Here is a 23,358-nt window from a genome sequence, read left to right as displayed (position 1 = left end):
GGAAACAGGAGTTAAAGGCTCAGCTCATCATATTGGATGGGTAGCCAACATGATGACAGGGTCTGGTTATAGGGGGTGTTGAGTATGGATTTACCTGGTTCATTAATGCCACGACACTTTTACAGGAGGAGAAATAAAGGTTGAAATGAGCTGTCAACTCCCACCAGACTGTTTCCCCAGCTGAGCCAGTGACCTCATTAGTGAGGTGTAAAGAGATTGGGAGATTATCCAAGGTCTGAATGGTGTTACGTACAGAGTCAGCTCACTCTATGTAACTGCTATACAATCTGCAAGTCACTAATTCCATACTGGCTATACACATTCCAAACTGTTCAGCATGATTGATTACACTTCAATTTAGATGTTATGCAAGATTTTTCCCCTGCATGGATCAGATACCAGCAATGAAAGGGTTGGTGTAATTGGACAAATAGGTTTTTGATATTGATAAATAGCTAGGTAAAGATTAGTCACGTGTTTCATGGAGTCGGTACTATGTCTGAATGGAAGTCACGCCAACAAAAGGCTTCCTGTTTATTGATTCAAGGCTGGAACATTCATAACTTCAAAGCAGAACTTTGATAGCAATAAAATATTCATGCATCATGAATCTATTGAGGTAATTATATTTTCTGTAGAATTATATTAACATTAATGAAGAGTACAGCATTAAGTTTGGGTAGTCATTCTTTTTTTCATGGAAATCAAGTAGAAAACATTTGAAGACAAATTCCAAACATGTTAGGAAGCCAAACAGATTCAATTCCGAAGCAATTTCCTGACAGTCGCAAATAGAGTTCCCAAGAATAAGTTCCATGCTGTGTAAAGGTCGAAGGTAAATTGAGATTTACACCCAACTTGTGATTTGGAGATTGATTGACTGTGTGCCATTGTAAGTGTGTTAGTGTGTTTGTGTACAATGGAGCATGGAATACAATCAGGTATGTGATGTTTAACCACGTGAAAAGCCCTCTCACCTGGCCGTACACCTGTGTTAATGCATTGTGAGACACACGTTTCAGTCGTCCAAACAGACATTCCTTGATCACTCAGTGGAACTGTCATGACTGTCAGGGACCTAGGGGGACTTTCAATGGGAATACCGAGATCCATGTACTTCAGTCACTGTATTAACCTATCAGTTGGTGGCTGAACGCTGTCGTGAAAGTGGTCATTACCTGCTTTTTATTTAATGTTATTTTTAATTAGATGTAATAATATTTTCATTGTGATAAGCATTGGAGTTGAACTTTTTCTACAAGTGTTTGTGTATAATCTTAACTTTGCATCATATTCAACAGACTCTATCAGGGATGTTAATGTATTGGCAGTTATTCACTGAGCTTACCAGACGGAAAATACTCGACTTGGGAGAAATGGCTGAAGAAGCAGACTGTGAAGGAAATGACACAGATCAGTAGTTTAAGAAAATGGAGAAAGTTGCTCATTGATTTGCCATTAGCTTTTTCATTTCTCCTCTAAACAAATCACAGCTTGCCCAGGCAGACAGTTGATACAAAAGACTGTAATTAGATCTATGAAAATATACAATTGACCTTTGAAATGATTATCCATGCTAATAGGGAGATTGGCCCTAATCTTATAGTCTTGCCTTCAAAGAAAGTATCAACACAAAGGTATTTCTTCAAATTAAAGATTCAAAGGTTTGTATAGAAAGCCCCCATACATGCAGTTTAGTAGCTTAAGCCTTTACATTATATAGCAGCGGTCAGCATGAAGTTTATCCCAGTGTTAGCTAATGTGATGACCATCTCATCCTGGACTTGCCCTCTGGCCTTTGATGTGGGAAGCCCCCTGTCAGGCTGCATGACCTCCCCCAATCCCTTCCTCTACCCCCTATGTCCTTGCCCTGGTGGATAATGGAAATATGTTATGCAGTTCAAATCAAAATTCAATTTACAGGATACATTCTACATGTGCTATGTTGATGACCTACTCCCTATCCACCAACCCTTCCCAGCTGTCATCATCCTTTGTTCTTACCCACAAGCCGTCCAACCTGCCCATACTCTTTTCCTTCAGCCTCTACCCAAGTGGAGCACAGAAAGGAGGAGATTTCATCCTTCACTGACACTATAACATGTGTAAGAACTACTGCTATAAACTGACACAGGTTATTGTTTTCAGTTTTCAGTGCATGAGTTAGATGCACCATGTCCAGCATTATTCCTCCCTTATCAAGGCCCACACATCCCCTCCCTCCCCACCCCAACACACACACACAAACCATTAGGCTGCCTTGTGTACTTTTAAGGGGCTTGAGATGATGAATTATCTTAATGCAAGAGTGCTTCTGAGAGTTAGAATAATTCAGCTGACTAATAAGGAACCAGAAAAGAATTTAAGTAAGTTTCGTCAGTTCCACCTTTCTGAATCGTTTTTTTACATACCCTAAGGACAAGTAACACTAGATCCATGGTCCTAGTCTTCATCTCATTATCCAGCACTCCACGTTAGACACAAACTTCAAGGCCTAGTTAGTGAAATTAACAGTAACCCTAGCTCCAGACTGATATCATAGACTCTAGATGTTTCTGCAGATCCTAGACTGTTTTCGTAGGCGGGAGTAGATTTGGGTAAAATTTCTGATAAATGAGAAACCTGAATCGCAGTGAAGATTAATTTGCCATTTGTTTCATGTTTCCCCATCAAGTAGAGTCCAGATTTACAGTAATACCGACATCCTATCCCCTCCCAATCTGCATTCCAAATAAGCAGCTTTGTCTATATCCACAAATTGAACATAAAACTCAAGAGACTACCAGTTGCAGTTTATGATGTAGAGATTCTCAGTTTCCTTGATGCATTTCTATTGCCTCTGAGGAAAACTCATTATAAAATAAAAAAAAAAATCTCTGTACTTAAATGTGTTTTATTCTTGGATTTATATCCTGTGGCCTATGTTTCAACATTAAGACAAAATCTTATCATCAAGATTACCTCTTTACTTTCATGACTTGCTTTTGTTCCTTGAATGGATTTTTGGATGGAATTGTTTTTTAAGTGATGTTAATATCCTAATAAAAAGACGATTTTTTCCAGTAAATACCTTGGACTTCCTTGAGTAGTAGCTATGACATCTAACAGTGTAGGTACCCCTTGTTGGAGCGTAGCCAAACATAACGTGTGCTGCAGGATGCAGACCTGAGTCGGTTTTGTCAACCTGGCACATAGACAGTAGTATGTCATGCTCTGTCAGGTAGATCTTGACTGTATGACGTGTTAAACTAATGTTTATAATATAGCATGTTGCTGACAGACTTGTTTCTGGGACCTTATCTTACTTACAGATCTGACAGATTTAAAAGTCACATACCTGCATTCTCACATAAAGCAGCTGATCTTCCCACTTTCCTTATCATCCGTAAATCCAAGAAGAAAAGCAGGTATATAGATGTCAACTTCTTTATTGTGAATTCTTTACCGTTGCTTCCGAGCATACGCTTGCTCCTTTATCCCTGATGAAAGTGCATGCATACGTTCTGAAACGTCATGTTAATTCACACCTGATGAAGGGGCAAGCTTTAATACTCTGAAACAATGTGTTATTCACAGTAAAGAAGTTGACATCCATATCTTGCTTTTTTTAAACTCCACTTCAAAATACCCTTCAAAGATTTGAATCCAATGACAAAATGACATTGTGGAAAACTTTCATTCAGGTAGTCTAAACATTGCAGCTTCAGTATTAGGAATCACAAATGTTAAGATCATACATGGAAAAAACACATCGCCATTACAGACTCTGATGTTCAGTATTTCACCATGTCAGTTTGAGAATATTTAAGTCAACTCGACAAACCTTTAACTACTTTTATTGATTCACCAAGATAAAGCTAACTTAAGAGTTTTCTACAGTACACAGACAGGAGATCAGATCAAACATATGTCCTATATATATCAAACCAGCCCTATACTAACAGCCTCGTGACCCACTGATCAGCTCCATACAGGGAGAGTTGAAGGGCAAATGAAGATTAATGTGTGCTTGATAGAAGACAAATCAGACCAGGTCGATCTCTCCAACACTTATTCCACTCAAAAACATGCTGTAGTACTACAGAATAGCCAGCCAAACATGACAGGGGAAGATGTTCTGTGTGCCTTATCTGTCCCGGTTAAATTATATGTTTAGGGTTCAATTTGAAATCCTGATCAAGTCAAGAATAAAGTAGACTTGTAGAGAACAACTGTAGATAGTAATTGACATATTCAATATGGAACCATCAAGTGTATGTAACAAGTAGTTTGAAGCACTATGAGGTGAACAAGTGTGGTATTGATTGTGTATACACATGGATGAGATTGTCAATTGAGCTAACTCCTGTCTTTCAGTGGTTGCATGATGTTGCTATTTTGGAAGTTGAGTTGTTACATCCCCAGACTGGTTCTTGAATGCTACAACAAATTGTTGTTGGGCCATGGTACTTCATGAGACACATGTTCGAAATACTTTTCTGTTACTTCATGGGACAAATCATCTTCTAGCTTCTTGTACCATAATAATTCATGTAACACATCATCTTCTATCAACGTGTACCATGACACTTCATGTAACACATCTTCTGCTAGCTAGAAGTTCTAGCTACAGTCAATGAACCATGGTCCTCTCAACACCATTAACTTTTGTAATCCCTTGCTCACCTAATCCTCTGGTAGCTTAATCCTCTGTTCCCTGAACAATGTGACAGAGGATGGTTTTACACCAGTTTGAGCAATATCATGGATGGCAACACCAGGAATGCTCTTCACACATTGCACCCAGAATCGAATCCAAGGTTCTGTGTGAAGAGTGAACATCCAGCCACACTCAGCAAGAAACATTGTTCTTTATACATGGAGTAATTTGAATACTGCAACTAAAGTCTACTGATATTTTCCTGAGACATATAACTTGCAAAAGAAGCTTGTGCTAAACGTATGATAACAGTGATATCTCACTAGATTTTGACAGTGAAGTAATCCAGTACTGCTGACTATTAAGGGCGCACGGTAGAGAGATATTTCAACTAGAAATGACACCTACAACAAAGTTCTTATCACTGTGGGTTCCTACCTGAAATCCTGGAATGTTTTCCTGACAGAACCAGCTATGACAGACTGAAGATTATGCGGGTTCTACTTGCTGTTAAACATGAAACAAACTATGCAGGAACCTACTTTCTATCTCTGTATGAGCTGTGTCTAAATATAAATGCCAACTCGTACATTTTAAAGACTGACAGCGTATGCAATGGTTTATGCGTCAAGTCACATTCCGCTCACTCACTCAAGCCTTCAGATCATGACCACATAACCAAGCCTAAGTCTCGGTGACAGACTCGCTTGGTAGGAAGCAATGAGGTGTCAGTGTTTATGCAACACACTGTCTGAAAGGCAGGCTACCAGTGTTAGAATTAATGTCCTGCTGCTCTGTGCCTGACCTGTTACGCTTGATGTGTCACAGGCGGAGTAACAATTATTTAAATAGTATGCACCATATCACATCGTGAATACACATATGATAGACCCACACCTGAGGGGTCTGAAAAAGTGGGGTGATATTATAGCAATTAGCAATTCACTACAACTTGAACAAGGCTTGGTTAACGCTTAAGGTGTCTGGATCTGCCAGCTATGTCTACAGGATCATTCATATTGAACACCTTACCCAGTGACAACTATGAGACCAGATCCTCACTAAGTCTTGATGTCATATTTCATAAAGTGTCTTACAGTCAGGCCCAGTCATGGTGCACACTGAAAAGCTCATTGTGAAAAATAAACTTGTGCCTGAAAGATGTTTACATTTGATTGTGGGATAGTAAGTGAGGCCTGGTGTAGGGTGATAAGCTTGACATGTCACTGTGTGAGACTTCGTGGAGTTGGTTTGGGTGTCATATCTTCAACTAGGTCATCCACAGTCTACAATTTCATCTCCTGACCAACATAATGCACTACCAACCGTTTGACAAGGGTTCTGAAGCTGTTTGATAGATCTGACAGCATTCAGGCAAACCGTGACAAGTTTGACATGTTATAGCGGCTGACTTGTAACAGACATGAAGATAATATCCCCGGTGATTGTCAACTGGAGGCCTACATGAATGACAACTGTTATCAAATCCTGAGTTATGACAATTCACCCAAACCATGTCACGTCAATAACTATTTCAAATCCTGTCTTGTAATCTTTCCTGCCAACACAACAAGTGACTTAGCATTAAAGGTACACAGACCTCAAGCAACCGTTGTAGCCTACTGTGTGTCTCACAACTAAATATTGTACCTGCTCATGATATAAATCCTGTATAACACACCTGTATATCCTGGATAGGAAGGCTAGTCCATCAGGGGTATTCCAAGCTTGCCTTCACTCAGTATATCCTTCAGTGCCACAGTGTGGTGGACTGACTGCCAGCCCAGATCCAACACACTCTCTGCCAGAGCTCCCTCTACAGCCAGCCAGCAGTCTCTATTGATTGAGGTGTATGGTCATGTGACCAGTGTTTGTACAGTGAGCATGTGTGCTGCTGCTTGCAGAGGTCAGGTCAACAGGAAGTACTGTCAACAGGGGCTGGATCCCTTATTTTATTTTATTTATTTTATTTTATTTTATTTTATTTTATTTTATTTTATTTTATTTTATTTTATTTTATTTTATTTTATTTTGTTTTATTTTGTAGAATCTTTTTTACAGTGTTTTAGTTTTCTCATTCTTTTCTCAATTTCAGTATTTCAACATAACACTGTCTTTTTGATAAATAACAAAACTTGAAACTGGAGACTATTGTTTTCTATCTTCTTCTGAAGTAATAACTTTTTTTTACTGCTCTCTTGGCTTTCATTCTCTTCAAACAGTCAATTTCTTTGCGACTTCCTCTTCCATGGTCTTCTGGCAGTGACTGCAACAGCAGTCCCTGCATGGGATGACTGAATGTCACAGCAACGCCATCATCTGTGTAACAAACCATTTCCGCACTTCGCTCTGTCACTTCAAGATACACACAGTCACTAGGCAGAGACTGATAGTCACTGGAATGAAAATCTCTGTTGCTAGGCAACTCAAAGAAAGCAGTAATGGGTCTTTGTAGGGAGAAATGCACCTATCAGAGGACTGAATGTTCCTTAGAAATGTTTTCAGATGATAATGAATGCTTTCTGAACAAACATTTTGATTTTTTCAAGCATGATTTTTTGACATAGCTGAAGTAGTCTACATTCAGTGTTTGGTTATGGCAGTAGGTTCTTGTTTGTTTTTCAATAGCTAAATGAAAGTCATTTGACGAGAATTGAAGTTAAGCATTTATTAGGCCGCCTTCATGGAATGTTTTTGGTCAAGAGGAAGCATGTAGTGTTTGAGGAAGTTCTCTGCTGGAGGTGAGCAATTACAGCCAAAACATGGGCATTAATCCCTTCCCGGCTTATTGACCAGTTGATTTCTGATACAACGTCCTGCTGTGATGGTAATGTCTCCATTGTCACAGTTCATCTACACCAGCAAACCATGCTAATTAACAGATCATCACAGGAAGCGTTTCCTTGTTGACAGGAGTGTTAATTAGCTTATCTAGATATAGTATTTAACTGCTAATTAGCACAATAGGGAATATACAGAAACAAGAAAATATTATAGGAATGAAAGTGGATTACACATCCAAAGATAAATTTCTGACAAAAGCACTATCTAATTCAGTATATAAAAGCATCATAAGCCAAGGAAGAATATTATGGCCTTCCTAGTAATGATATCTCCACCATTTGTTTAAATATTTATAATCATGACAGTCAACATTAATCCATTAGAAATATTTTATTCATGACTTTTATGGCCAGATATTTGACATATTTATGGAAACATAAATTGTGTGTTTTTACATTGCTTCTAATCTTGGATGGAATTTTCAAAATAATTAATGTTAGAACAAGGATTAATAATCTACAAATGTACATTTCCTCAACGAACAAAAAAGAGTAAACACCAGACAGTATTGAAATCTCTTCAGAACAAGAGAAAACATAACACATTCAGAGGAGGCTGTAGGATAAAAAATCATGGATTTGGATAGGAATAAAAGTCACAGGCCAAAAAGTCACAAACTTAAAAAAGGTAAATACCTATGTATTGATAATGTATTTATTTCACAAGTCATAACAATATTATCATGGATGCCACATAAGAATTTCGGAGCCACATTTGAGCCTAACTGATAAAATCACTGTAATTAATCAAATAAAACACACAATATCATAAAATAAGAACTACTTCAGTAATAATGTATCCATTTCTCTTGTTTTCTGCAATCCAATTTTCTCACAACATCACAGTGCAAGGAATAATTAACTTGAAAGTGAAGTCGTATAAACAAAGTGAATAGATAACTAGAAATTTTTATGACAGCTGAATTACTTTTTGGAAAACAACTGAAGAACAGGATGTTTTTATTACAGACAATGTAAGTGAAATTTGTAAAATACAGTTCAAACAAAGTAAATAAATGGAGAACAGGATGTTTTGATAATGGTTGTTTTTCCTATGTGATCCTATGTTAGTTAAGTGTGATATAAAGATACAAGGCTGTATGACAGTGCTGAAAGTCAATGGAATAATAAAACTACAAGGTAAATATAGCTGTCGTATATGCTGTAAAGTTATTCAAAGACATGAAGATTATTTGCCACAGTTTCCCATAAATCATACCAATCAGCCAATCAATGATCGCAAGACAAACTTAAACCTTTACTTGAGTACAAGTGGATGGGGGTTATTGTCTAAGTTGGCTTGGCTGGATGCGGGGACTTAGGGCTGGACACACATATCCATTACCTGAACAAAAGGGTTGTTAGTGCTTCGAACAACATAGTGTTGGAGCATGCTCAGCATTAACGGCTAAACACCTCCCTATTGCAGTGACAACATTTACAATGTCCCTTTGTCTTATCTCAAGTGATGCTTATTTCAGGAGGGGGATTTACTGGTGGGAAAGGTTCATATGTTAAACATTGGGGTATCTGAAGATAAAGTTCCTTTGAAGTAACCCTGGACTTTGGGTAAGAAAAAGTTTGGGATCAGGTCAGCTGTAGCCGATATTTGATTGTACTGTGTTGATTCTCTAAAGATACTTGCGAGGAAATTACTACATAAATATTATTCCTGAAAAGAATGAACACATTCAGACAACATTAATTAAGAAAGTACAGTTTTTTTTATTTCAGGATATACATTTCGGGCTGACAGATCAAAGGGAAAGTCCTGTTTGATGGATGCTGTTTGTTGCCTATGATTCATTGAAATGGTTATGAGGGTTGACAGGTGACTGACAAATCCATAAGATCATAAGCTGTCATCATGTCATAACAGACCCTATCCATAAGCTGAAGATTCTTAAATGTTGATGGATCTGCCTTGGCACTCTGGATCATAGTTCACTTGCTTGGACACTGTCATTGACTAGGTTGTTTGGAGTTAAATCAGCAACATAACTCATACATTTGATTAATGATGCTGAAATTACTCTGGAACATCATCATATCATGAGTATCTACCCTTCTGCTTCAGGTAGCATGCCCTAGGGTACCTCAGTTTTAATGTTGTGACAAATTGTTTCTAATTTGGGAACTGTAGTTCCTAATTTTGATCCATTCTGTACAAGTGTATAATGGATGATACTGTGTGTCCAGGGTTACACTCAAAGTTCAGGTCGCATCCCTGGGCTAAAGGGGCACCTGCCGACTCAGCTCAACACTTGACCTTCAGACAGGCAAGGCGAAAAACTAGAGCCTCGTTCAACCGTTGTGTGGTGAGATTCCACTTATAGGATTTATAGAAACAAGGCATGGAATAACAAGTGACACTTTATAAGAAAGCATTATGACCACCTGCTTGTAAAGGTGAAAGTGTATCTCTCCAGTTTCTGAAGGTTTGTTCAGTTGATGGGGATATTGACACATGCAGCCTAGGAGCTTGGGGATATAGTGGATGTATCACGTTTGTTCAAAATGGTAATCTAGGCCTTCACTTTAATTCACCAAATACATGAATATATCAAGTTCTTTTGCAGAAAGATAAAGAAGGAAATAGTCTTGTATAATGACATGTAATGCTAACAAGTGAAATAATTGCTGATTATCTGTTGCAGCTTTCACTGACTACAGGAAGTAATATTGTATGTTTGGGGTGAACCAGCTGGTTCCTGTATTGTCTAGTCTCTGTCCTTGAGGAGTCATGAGATGTGTCACCTGGCAACAGTCACAGTAATCTGTACATTCTCAGTATGGCATCTGTCTAACACCAGTGCAATTAGCAGATCATCTGATCTGTGATGCTTAATGACACTAACTGCCAGCTCAATTACCTCATGGTGTAATGACTGCTGGTTCTGAGGGTGTCATGACCTATTGGCAACTGGGGCTACTCAGTCAATATAGCTGAAAACCTCTGTAATGTATACAGTATCAGACTATTTTATATTTGTTATATGAATATACAATGCATGAATATCAATAGCAACTATGAAAAAAAAAGTACATCATTTTGTCAAAAATTCATTTTTCAAAGTAGGCCCTTTTTCCAGAACTTTTTTGCTGACGACATTTTTTCCACACCCTGGCTGCATGGATTGGCTAGGCTATTGTGTTTCCTTCAGACTGTTACATGTAGGTTTATGTAGACTGTAGGTTTATTTTCACTATCACAAGCTTATGTAGATAGTTGTAAGTGTATGTAGGCTGGTTTTAGGTTTAATTAGACTGATAAGGGTTTATGATAACTATTGAAGGCTTATGTAGACTTGCTGTGGAAATATGTAAACTATTGCTGTGGTTTTATAAAGACAAACTGTCATAGGCAATGTAGGTCATAGTAGGCTTATGTAGACTGCCATAAGCTTATGTAGGCCAGTGCAGGCTTATGTAGACTGATGTAAGCTTATGTAGACTGTTGTAGGTTTATATGGACTTAAGGGCTTATGGGCGGATTTAGTCTATTGCAGGCTTATTTGAGTGTTCTAGGCTTATGTAGACATTTTACCTGTCTTAATGAAGACTGTTTTAGGCTGCCATTGTAGGTTTTTATAGGCTAAAATCATGCAGTCTGTTTTTGTAGGTCTCTCATCATATAGGTGATGCAAGGAACTTCAGTTGTCAAGTACTGACCTAAACTCTGTCACAGTTTGAGGTATCATTTTGCAGAGCCCGTAGATTTGGTGGGCAGTGTTAGCATTACAGCTGTTAAGGAGGCTGTTGGATACAAGTTAGCATCTTAAAAGTTTGTTTGTGTTTCACAAGTCCAGAACATGATTTACTTTACAGTGGCTACACAATGGAAAGGCCGGTCATCTCAGAAACATTAGACTAGCTCAACAAACAATTCCATTGAAGTTGGAAAGGAGCTCCATTGATCTTGATGAAAATCTAGACTTGTTTCATTTAGGGCTTTAGCCTTGCAGAAAGGTTGATTGAAGTGAAATTAAGAAAGTAGCAATCTCAAGCGATAGATATCACTGATCAACACAGGTAATGAAGATTGTGATCTTGTAATACGCACTGGATGTAATGTAACAATAAATACATGGTCTCCATTTAGAGCATTATGTAATGACTAGTCCTTGACATACACAGAACTAAATGAGTCAGGGTCTTTGATAGACCATGGGGCTCTTATTTATAATCATGTTTATTTTTCCTGTATTGATACTGCTCTGTGATGGAATGTGAAAACAATAAACTTATGCTATCTGATATACACATGATTTGTATAATGTGGGACAATGGGGCAGCCTAGAGCCTATAGCATTTGCTCATCACGTTGAAGACCCAGGTCTGATTCCACATGTGGGTATGTTGTGTGAAGCCCATTTCTGGTGCTCCCTCCCCACCACCACAATCACCATGACATTGCTGGAATATTGCTAAAAACTATGTAAAACGAAACTCAGTCAGTCTTTATGATGTGTTAACAAACCTATAATAAGGAAAGAGCAGGTTAAAGGGATTCAAAACTTTATGACTTGTTTAGGTGCATATGGAGGGTACAAGTGTCTGTAGTCTATGAAAACCTTAAAGACTTATATAGACTTATTTAGACTTTATGTAGTCTATATTGAGATTGTATGGAGACCATGTGGAGACCACATAAAGATTTATAATACTGTGCTCAGCGTACCAAGACCACATGGATACCATGAGGAGACCATAACTGAGAAACTAGTATTACCATATAAACAAGGCCTAGACTTACAACTAGTCTCTGAAATGAACATAATTTACTGAAAACAGTTCATAATAAAAAATCAAGAATATAATGAAATGGAGCCTTGAGACGTTCTTCATTTTCTGAAGCCAAGGAAATCTAGACTTGCTACTTTTTCTAGACTTGTGTGGGCTTTCTTGGATATATTTGCTACAGAGTCTGAACAGCAGACTAAAACAAAACGTAGAGAGGAGAGACCCTATGCAGATTGTATGTGACAATGTAGAGACCATACAGCATGCTGTAACTCCCATCATCTGGTAGTCAGGTGAAGAGTGCAATGATGGTCACTAAGGATAGTGGTACATGTTTCACCACATTGGACAGTCTGATTAATGTATGTAGGGGTTGTGATCGTGTATAATGGCCTTGATAGTGTGTAATGGCTGCATCCAGAGACAGCTGACAGATGATAATGATCACACTGATGTAAGCTTGTGACACCTACCATCACCAGCAGTGGACATGGAGAATCTCCACCATCACCCACAGCTGTCGCCGAGGGATGGATGGCTGTATTAGACCCACACTCTTGTTATTGAGTGAATGAGTGGGTGGCTGCTTTTCAGTGCTGCTTTCAGCTATATTCCAATAATATATGTACGGTTGGTTGGTTGGTTGGCTGGTTCTTTAATGCCACTCTCAGCCACATTTCAGCTAAATGCCATTGGTCTGTACATTATCAAGGCCTGACTAGACAATCCAGTGATCAACATCATCAGCATCGATCTACGCAATTTGGATACAATTATATGCAAAAGCCAAGTCACCATCTTATCCTGTAATCCCATTGTATTTATGTTGGAACTCAAACCTTAGCCCCCAACAGGATGAGTGATCACTTAAACTGCTTGGCTACTTCGGTATCCATGGAAAAGTTACAAGTGAGTTTTTCAGTGGTAATTGGCCCACTTATAATCACATTGGTTGTAAGCTGAGCTGAACTGATGACCAAGACTTTGTTAAATATTGGAGCTGACAGGTGTAGCATCACCATGGGTGTCAGTAATGGTCCCAAGGGAATTGTAGACTGGTAGGTTCCTTGTAGGACTCACACACTCAGTCTTCAGGGTTATATGACTGGATAGGTCAAGTGTTTACTTGCTGATGTAGATGAAGAAGTCTTGATTCCTCATTAGTCTGTTTGTAATCCTGGTATTACCACCATGATACTAATACAACACCGCAAACTGTATTCTGTGTAAGGCAAAAAACTGGAAAAGTACGGAAGCTATTTTCTCTGAACAAGCAGGTAATTTGTTCAAGTCACTACATATGCAATATGTTAAGAGGAAAACAGCATTATTTTCTAGTGGCAGTTTTGTATAGCATTAGGGATAGATGTCAGCTCTGTGATTGTATACGGCAAGTATGAGCAAAACAAATGTGCTTGTTTAGGACCTCTTTACTTTGTGCAGGTACTGGAGCATTCATTACTGACAGCCATGTTCCACACAGGAAGAAAGCCCACATCTCAGCAGAGTGTAAGACATCCCTGCCACAGAATAGCAATTACGTCCTGATTTACAATACAGCGTGCTGGTTGAGCCAGGTGTGTCGAGTGTGACCCCCGCAGATGTCACCCCAACACACTACAGGACTCAATTCTCCAGAAACATTTAATAGCTAAAACATGTTATTTTCCCTGAAAGCAGTTTTCTCAGAAGTCCACCCATGCATGACGGATTATAGTACACCTGTAATGTACGCCATCAACCATTGCCCTACTGCGTCAGAACACATGCATCTACGTTCTCTATATGGTTCTGCTTGTGCTAAATATACAGAGATAACAATGGAGATATGTCGCAATAATATGTCGACTCTAGGGGGTCTGCTGGCGGCACAAGCTGTTGAATAACCTGTCAGGGAGTAACGTCATATAGTGTGATATGATCTGGAGGATCATTGATATGTTTCTGGTGGTTTCACAATGACACAGGTTCTATATCCAATGGCTGGGAAATAATGTACTTATAGTCCGGGGAATACTAGTAAATCGGTCTTGAGTAAGGAAATGTGATTTGATTGTTGTGTTCTTGAGAGGAGATGACAGGAAGTACAACCAGCTGATCAAGGAGATATATTGTGGACTGGTTGGGAACACCCTCTTGGTTCATTACCTGTGTACAACCCATCTTTTGTCAGTGTTTAAAAGGGGTAAGACTGGTGACATATCCATGTCAGGCTAACCTTCTTTATGTATACTATACAAAAGCGTTAAGGACCATGAATATCTCAACTCTTTATATGCTGAATAAATAGTTACAGATCATGAATATCTAACCTTCATATGTACTGAACAAAATATTTTGGGATCATAAATAGTTAACATGTTACATACTGTGCAAAATAGCAAGGGATCATGAATATCTCCTTTCTTTATATGCTGACAAATATTTTGATATCATGACTATTTAACACATTATGTGCTAAACATATTAGTTTGGGATCATGGATGTGTGAACCGTCTCTATATACTGAACAAAATAGCAAGGGATCATGAATATCTACCTTCTTTATATGCTGACAAATATTTTGATATCATGACTATTTAACACATTATGTGCGAAACATTATAGTTTGGGATCATGGATGTGTGAACCGTCTCTATATACTGAACAAAATAGCAAGGGATCATGAATATCTACCTTCTTTATATGCTGACAAATATTTTGATATCATGACTATTTAACACATTATGTGCGAAACATTATAGTTTGGGATCATGGATGTGTGAACCGTCTCTATATACTGAACAAAATAGCAAGGGATCATGAATATCTACCTTCTTTATATGCTGACAAATATTTTGATATCATGACTATTTAACACATTATGTGCGAAACATTATAGTTTGGGATCATGGATGTGTGAACCGTCTCTATATACTGAACAAAATAGCAAGGGATCATGAATATCTACCTTCTTTATATGCTGACAAATATTTTGATATCATGACTATTTAACACATTATGTGCGAAACATTATAGTTTGGGATCATGGATGTGTGAACCGTCTCTATATACTGAACAAAATAGCAAGGGATCATGAATATCTACCTTCTTTATATGCTGACAAATATTTTGATATCATGACTATTTAACACATTATGTGCGAAACATTATAGTTTGGGATCATGGATGTGTGAACCGTCTCTATATACTGAACAAAATAGCTAGGGATCATGAATATATTGAGGTTATATTTTGGTAGTGGAGACAGAATACACAGTTTCACAGAATATTTCAGCACAATTAATGGTTTCTGGGTCTCTGTTGTTCAGTACTGGGAAGCTCAGGGTCAGCCAGCTACACATTCTTCACCTGTATACAGCAATGTGTGTTTAAAGTACAGTTTTATGTTACACTGAAATTGTGTGACAAAGTCTTCCTAGAATTTGGCATTGAAGTTTGACACTAAAACACTGTGTAAACATCTTTTGGTCTGCTTGTTGGAACTTGGCGCTAAGATTATGCTCTGTTATCAGCTGAACTAACTAGAGACTTTTAATAGACATGAACTTTTAACAATTGGTTCAGTTCGTTGACTGCTGGAATCTCTGGATGGACAGTTGAAATCAAGAGCAAATATGTCAACAGTGTCTTGAGGGTCTGTGAAATGTAATTTGTCCAGTATGGAAATAGAAAATCACTTGAGTTATTGGTATTTACCTTTGAAATAATATGTTTGATTTGAAAGTAAAGTGGTGCGTTTCAATATTTTTCTGTTTTCAAGCATTGCATTAATAAAAAAAAAAGGACTCCTTTCTGTTTCAGCCTTTCATTTTGTACCAGATATTTTGAAATTACTTTGAGAACGAATCATGTTTTTACCATCTGTGATGTAAAAACAATTTACAGTAATGTTTTTTTTTTGCGTGCAATTATGGCTTTATATTGTATAGATCAATAAACTTTGTGAAAACCAAAAGTGGTTCAGCATTATGTTGGTAATGGTTTTCAGAGGCAGATGTAATTTACTTTTTCAAATGAAATTAACAAAGAGGTAAAAATAAGCTGTCTTTCAGATAAACTACAAGCAGAGTTTGATAACAGTCTACATATCAGTAACCATGTGAATATAATAAAAGTAGTCATAGACAAGTAGCATATGTGAGAGTTTATTGATGATGAGGTGGTGAGGTGAAGGCTAGCAACTGTCTTCTGTTAATATGCATATCACTTTCAGTTGAAGTGTACATGACAGAATCACACTGACCCATGATAAGGTGGTATGTATAGCTAATCAAGCATGCTGTCTGCATTAAAATTACTTTCATGTAATGTCAGCATCAGTTTACCACTATTACAGCTTGGATATGTGGGCAAGGTGGTATGTAAGGGGCTTTTGGCTAATCAAACATGCTATCTGTGGTACAACTATCAACATATGATGTCAACATTAGTTTACCATTATAACAGATAGGAAGTATGGACAAGGTGGACTGTTGGCTCAACAAGGATGCCTTCTGTGCTGAAAGCAGTGTCAAGTACACTTGAGCTCATGGGACATGCTCATCCATGACAACTGGGCATGTGGTGCTATTCGAAGATGATACCTGTGTTAAAAATACACCATCATTAATGTCACTTATTGTTGAGCTGTATGCCCAGGAAACATTTAGAACTGCAATGCATCTGACTGTGTACATGCTTACAGTGTTGAAGTAATTCTCCGTGGGGAGTCTTCTAAACACCAACCCAGGTACATGCAATGCATTACACATGGGAACAAAGGAGGCATCAAGAGTTACTGTAATCAGTTTCTGTAGCAGAAAGATTTTGTGTTTCTACAGGGACACTATTTTATTCATCTGTTTCAAATAATGTCACATTAATCTTGATAGTTTCTTAATGGCAAATACCCTAGAGTGTTTCACTGAGGTGAGTTGCTACTTTGTTCTTAGGATGGCTATTGACTTGAAAGCCAATGATTTTTTGAGTGAAGTGAAATGATACAGCAGTTAATCAAATGTCAAAGATAAAACAAGAATCTTGTTCGGTGCTATCCATCACCTTGTATTGATGTCAGTTCCATTGAACCTTCCTCTGTAGGTCTGTTATCTGGCCAACTGAGACAGTAGAAGACAGAACCATGTCTCACAACCATTGACAAACACATCAACATATTGCCTCTGTAGTTCTGCCCTTGACAAGACACTACAACATCACCTCCATAGTCCTGCCCTTGACAAGACACACCACACACCAGCATATTGCCTCCGAAGTTCTACTGTTGACAAACACACCAACATATTGCCTCCATCTGAGTCTTGCCCTTGACAGGCACACCAACATATTGCCTCCATAGTCCTGCCTTTGACAGACACACCAACATATTGCCTCGGTAATCCTGCCTTTGACAGACATGCCAACATATTGCCTCAGTAGTCCTGCCCTTGACAGATACACCAACATATTGCCTCCATTTGAGTCTTGCCCTTGACATATTGCCTCCATTTGAGTCTTGCCCTTGACATATTGCCTCCATAGTCCTGATATGGACAGACACACCAACATATTGCCTCTGTAGTTCTGCCCTTGACACATATGCCAACATATTGCCTCCTTAATCCTGCCCTTGACAAGACACACCAACATATCACCTCGGTAGTCCTTCCCTTGACAGACATACCAACATATTGCCTCCATAGTCCTGCCCTTGACAGACACACCAACATATTGCCTCCATAGTTCTACCGGTGTTGTGAAGATGTTGCATAATTGCTGTTAAAATGTTTCCAACACATATGACCTGTGGCACGACCCCAGTAGACTATAATGACCTTGACCTTGTGCAGGGGCTGCAGGGCAGGTCATTGTACACTGTATAGATTTGTCACCGGGGCCAGTTAACACTAATGACTCTCCTTGAGTACTCTGTAATGACAGACAAGATAACAAACTATTGAACTTCTTTTCTAAACACTGTCTCCATCACACTGTGTTCCATCTGAACAGTCGATACAGGAGCCAGGGAGTGTCTCAGAGGTTGCCCCTTGCTGCCAAGTTCTCATGGAAATCATTGCTTAGTATTGAACTCTTCTTTGATAACAGATGATATCTGAAAGCTTATGTACGGCATAAGTCTTGAGATTTACCCTGTGTTGATACAGCACTGAGTACAGAGAATCCCCTGGGTTCAGTGCTGAACCACAGAGACAGATGCTAGGTTCCCATAACATGGAAGGATTAAACTGAAGCCACACACTGAAGGTTCAGATAGGCCTCAACCCTTTCAATGAAAGAACGACACTTCACTGTGCTCATACTGAGCTGAAAGAATATGAAGCTTGACTTTCTGGTATGCCACCGTTTTCTGCTTGTTTCACAAATCCTATGGAATTTAACAGAAATCTGATTGATGTTTGTGTTAGCTGCAGGATATCTTTGTATCCTAATTAAATAAGGAACCTAACTCAATCTGAAATGATTTGGCAAGTCTATATTGTGTGAATTTAATTTTGCTTTCTATTTTGTAAAAATGTATTTTTACAAAAAACATGGGTAGTGTTTGGGAGTAAGTCACAGAAATGAGATAAATGTTTCCAATGGCTTAAGTAGGGAGACAGTATATGGGTATATGATCTCCAACTTAAGACACGACATCTGTGGATGTTTCTGATTTTTCTGATGTAAGGAAATGGACAACCTACATGTGTAAAAATAACATGATGGAATAGGCTGTACAGGCCAACCTAATTACACAAATCTAGGAATAATATATTTTCAGTTATTTTAGACTTTTTAAAAAAATCCTGTTACTATGTTTTAGAAGATTATTTTAAGGTTTGATGAAGCATGCTAAAAGATTTGATTGTGTTAGCCTGAAACAGATTATTTATGTGATTTCATAAAGGAAAGAAAAACAACAAACAAAAAGACCCCTGACATACTGACAGCATTGAGTGAAAAACTTCTTTAAATGAACTTCCTTAGATACAGTCACAGTATTTAATGGAATTCATTGAATTTGCCCTTGTCAAAGCATGATGGAAAGAAAATTGGGTTTTGTGTGTTTTTGTACTTTAAATGACAATGCATAGTTGCCAGGTCAGGGTTTTATCAACTTTTGTGAAGTCTCAAACAGGTCAGGTGGAACAGCTGACTAAACTGTGCTATACCTTTATAACCAAGCCTGTCTCCGGATGGAGATGGCAGACACATACCTTTGAGATTAAGTCTCTTGGTACTGATGTCATATTGTCACGATTGCGATACTTTTTGCCATATATTTACCCCATGTGTTGATAATAGGCCATTAAAGAACCTTGATATTTGAAGCTCTCCTGGTGTTAAGATGGATATAAGTACCATTCATTAACATTAACTTATGACTATCTTAGCTCCAAGAGAGCTTTGAAAAACTAGGTTTTACAGTGTAAGACTCACATTACTTGTGTTTTGTGGGTATTTCTTGTCTGTGTCAGCCAGAGAGTAGATTCAAAATAGAATCCATCTCAGTCTGTGACGATTTAGTAATTCTAGGTTGTGTGAAAGATTTTGCAATTTATTTTGTAGATGAATTTTTGTTTGGAATTTCATATGTAACAGGGATTATGAGTGAAAATAGGTCCCAAGTAACAGGTGCTTGTCACGGAGAGCACTAAATGCTAAAGGTGAGATGTTGCTCACAATATTGATCACCAGTTTTGTGAAACTGACTACTTACAGGATGCCATTTAAAAAAATTGTTGACTGAAACCACCAAGTCTGCATTTTATATGGTGTACTGGTTATTTATAGAACTTTTAACATTTTTCCATGTATCTGTCTCATATTGCACAATCAAATTTCCATTTCAAAGTTTAACACATGCTGAGTGCCAGTATTTAGAATATTGTGCTATCAGGACTGAGCTGGATGCATGGTTTATGGTCTGTAACAGTAGGTTTTCACTTTAAAGCCTAAAAGCAAAATAACTTATTGAAGCTACTTTTAAAATGTTGATGTTCATGGCTTGGAGTCTAATGAGTAGAATCAGATATTAACAAGTTTAATGAGGAGCAAAATTAGAGCAACTAAAGTAGAAATGTGAAGAGCAAGCTGATATAAATATTTACAGATGTCAGAATAAAAATATATTCATAGTATAGAAATGGCAGTTATGACATGGGACATCAAAAGGTCTGCTTTTAAAATCTTTCAGAAATTTAATAAATGTTCTCTGTACAGGGAATGGGGAATCGGGGAAGCCATAGACTCCTGGTTGACTGTATTATTTATCTTCCAACCATAATATGTAATCTTTATTAAAGACGAAAGTAAAATTTATTTCATTCCTTTTATGGTGACATTAATGTTTCCAGTGATTGACACGGTGAATTGAAACAACTGATGACTGCTGGTACTGCCAATACCATTGTACCTGATCTCCCTTACTTGGGACGACTCAGGATTCGGAGTTCAAAGAAAGATGGCCACTTATCTCCATCACTGAATGTATCACGTTCCATACCTCACATGAATCATACGGATGTACGACCAAACCACGATAAGATACTTGGTGTTTAGTCAGGTTCACTGATGCAGCTCATGTTGTTGAATATATAAATAAATCCACTGAAGTGCAAAGGAAATGTTTTCATTTAATTTCCAATGTTCTTTGTTGGGTCTTAGAGAGGCTGTTAGAAACATATAATCAGAAATGGACTGTGAACATGTTTACTTCCCATTAGAAATGGTGGCGCCATTGTTCATCAGAACTAAGTACTGGAGAAGAACTTTTTTGTTGCAAATCTGATTATCAGTTTACATTGTAATAATACACATGTAGATGTTTTATTAATAGAAATGTGATTTGAATAACTTGTTTAATGTTTCAGGAGTATTAATGTGTAAATTCTTTGTCAGAGGAAAGTAGGCAGTGTTGCCTCATCCAGTTATCAGACTGAGATACATGGTGAATACTGAACGACCTTCCATGTAATACCATTTTTATTAAACGAGTTAATGATTTGGTATCAGACGAGTGAAATGAAAATGGTATTTCACGAAAGCGAGTTTAGTATTCTGTTTATTACTCGCCAACATAAATTGACAGAAACTGCGGCAAAATTGCCTACAGTGTGAGGACTCTCAGCATTCAAGTCATGCAAGGTCCAGTAAAATCGCGACGTCAACATTAGCATTGTGACGTCACAACTTTGAACCATACGTCAAGCGGTATTACACTAGTGTAATATTGAAGTGAAAATATTACACTGCAGTATCTTCAACGGGCGAGTAATAAATAAATAATCTGAACTAACTCACTTTTGTACTGTACCTGTGGAACGTTTAGAACAGTCTGCATCACAGGAAGTAATCATCCAGGGTAACACAAAGAGGCTCACAGACGTTGCTTCATTGCAGTGGATCTGGAAAATAGCATGTTACTGAACAGTAGATCTTCCACACAACTAGTTCCCATTAAGTCTTAGATCTTCTACACAACTAGTTAAGTGCTTGAGTCTGACAAAGGCTGTGGAGAGAGCCTGTGTTGTGTATCTGGGGTCCGTGTAGACAACATTCCTCACTGACAGAAGGCTTCTCTGCTGTCACTGCCGCTGCTGTAAATACATGCACAGGCATCATCGCTCACAGCAAAACATACACAGGCAGTCAGCATCTGTTGAGAAGGAGCCTGGGCTAGACTTGAGGCAGCTTGCCTAAGTGATAGTTGTTTAACTAAGTTCCTTCAACTTTTGGATCTAAGTGGGACAGAGTGAGTGTAGTTTTATGCACACTCAGCAATATTCCAGCGATATGGAGGCAGTCTGTAGATAATCAAGCCAGCACCAGACAATCCAGTCAACATCATGAGCATTGATCTACACAACTGGGAACTGATGACGTGTCAACGAAGTCAGTGAGCCTGTCCACCCGATCCTGTTAACCTCTTAAGACAAGCGTGGCTTACTGAAGACCAGTTCTAACCTGGATCTCCACTGATCACAGAGTATTAGAGCTGGGAAATACTTCAAACATCAGGATCAGTCATTGCTGTTGGACAACAGTTGCTGCTTGCAATTGTTTTCAGTATACCTGCCATAGACTTAATAGACAGATGTGGAGAAATTTCGTACCTTTATACCTATATACCAATATGCATTCGTATGCCCCCATAGCTGTCACTGACTGTGTGCTCAGTGAAGGGATTATGGAAAACACCTTTGAGCAGGTCCAGCCTGGATATTGCCGCTTCTACTACTCAAAAGGAGTAATTAATTCATATGGTGGTATAGCCTAGTGGTTACAACATTCACTTGTCACACTTAAAGACCCATGTTCAATTCCCCAATACATTAAGTTTGTTTCTGGTGTTCCATGATATAGTGCTGGAATACTACTGAAAGTGACATAAAACTAAACTCACAAACTCGATATGACTAGTTAATCTTTCATGCCACAGTAGATAAACTATAGTCAGATGACAGAATGGGACAACATATTATTGTTATCACCAGAAGTAAGCCCAGCGTGCCAGCATTCATTTAGTTGCGTACTTCGTGCCTATTCCATTAACATGACATGCATACCTGTCTAGTGAGACAAGTAGATTTTGTTTTCATTAATGCATTTTCTACTGTTGTCTAGTCTCCTTACAATCAAGTTTGGTAGATCTAGACAGAAAGGCGTGAAATGAATGATGTTGGGTCATTGCTCACCACCTGAGAAGGGTGGTGTTTGGCTGGCAAAATGAGTGACAGTTTTATGTTAAGACAGGAATGAAAGCAATACGCCAGTATCTGGTGACTGACCAAGTTTAGTCAGCTCACTGTGTGTCGTTAGTGTTTTTGGCAACTCAGTTAGACTGCCAGCCCTACCTGGCCAGGGTCCCACATATCACACAATGGTTTTACATACCGTAGTTTACATGTGTTCCTCATGAGGTCATAAAACTGACTCGCAACTTTCCTGTTGTGGTTGACAGGCTCATATCCATTGATTGCCATACCTTCCTGCCCTGCTAATCCTTTAATGTATCTTTCTAACTCTTCTATATATCATTCTAAATAAGGGGTGATGGGGTAGCATAGTGGTCACAGCATTCACAGTAGTTCTTCATGCAGAAGACCGGGGTTCAATTGTCCACATGGGTATTGTGTGTGAAACCCATTTCTG

The 23,358-nt window shown here is 38.3% G+C and overlaps 2 protein-coding genes across 4 annotated transcripts in view; one reads left to right on the top strand and one right to left on the bottom strand.

Annotated features, from left to right (window-relative positions):
• LOC137274019 (leucine-rich repeat-containing protein 24-like) overlaps positions 1-21,578 on the bottom strand; it is a 43,752-nt gene extending 22,174 nt beyond the window's left edge. The window contains exon 1 of one of the 2 annotated variants that reach the window (XR_010956165.1): positions 21,508-21,578. The gene's annotated coding sequence lies outside the window, so the exon portion shown is untranslated. Of the gene's footprint in view, positions 1-6,320; positions 6,509-21,507 lie in introns of those variants that run through there. The other variant, XM_067806973.1, reaches the window with a different exon arrangement.
• The window catches only part of LOC137274029 (protein YIPF5-like), a 138,863-nt gene that overhangs the window by 37,579 nt on the left and 77,926 nt on the right, over positions 1-23,358 (top strand). The window lies entirely within an intron of this gene.

This window comes from Haliotis asinina, chromosome 2 (assembly GCF_037392515.1).
Source record: "Haliotis asinina isolate JCU_RB_2024 chromosome 2, JCU_Hal_asi_v2, whole genome shotgun sequence".
Lineage (NCBI taxonomy): Eukaryota > Metazoa > Mollusca > Gastropoda > Lepetellida > Haliotidae > Haliotis > Haliotis asinina.
Note: the sequence above shows the minus strand (reverse complement) of the source record. Positions and strands in the feature narration are given on the sequence as shown.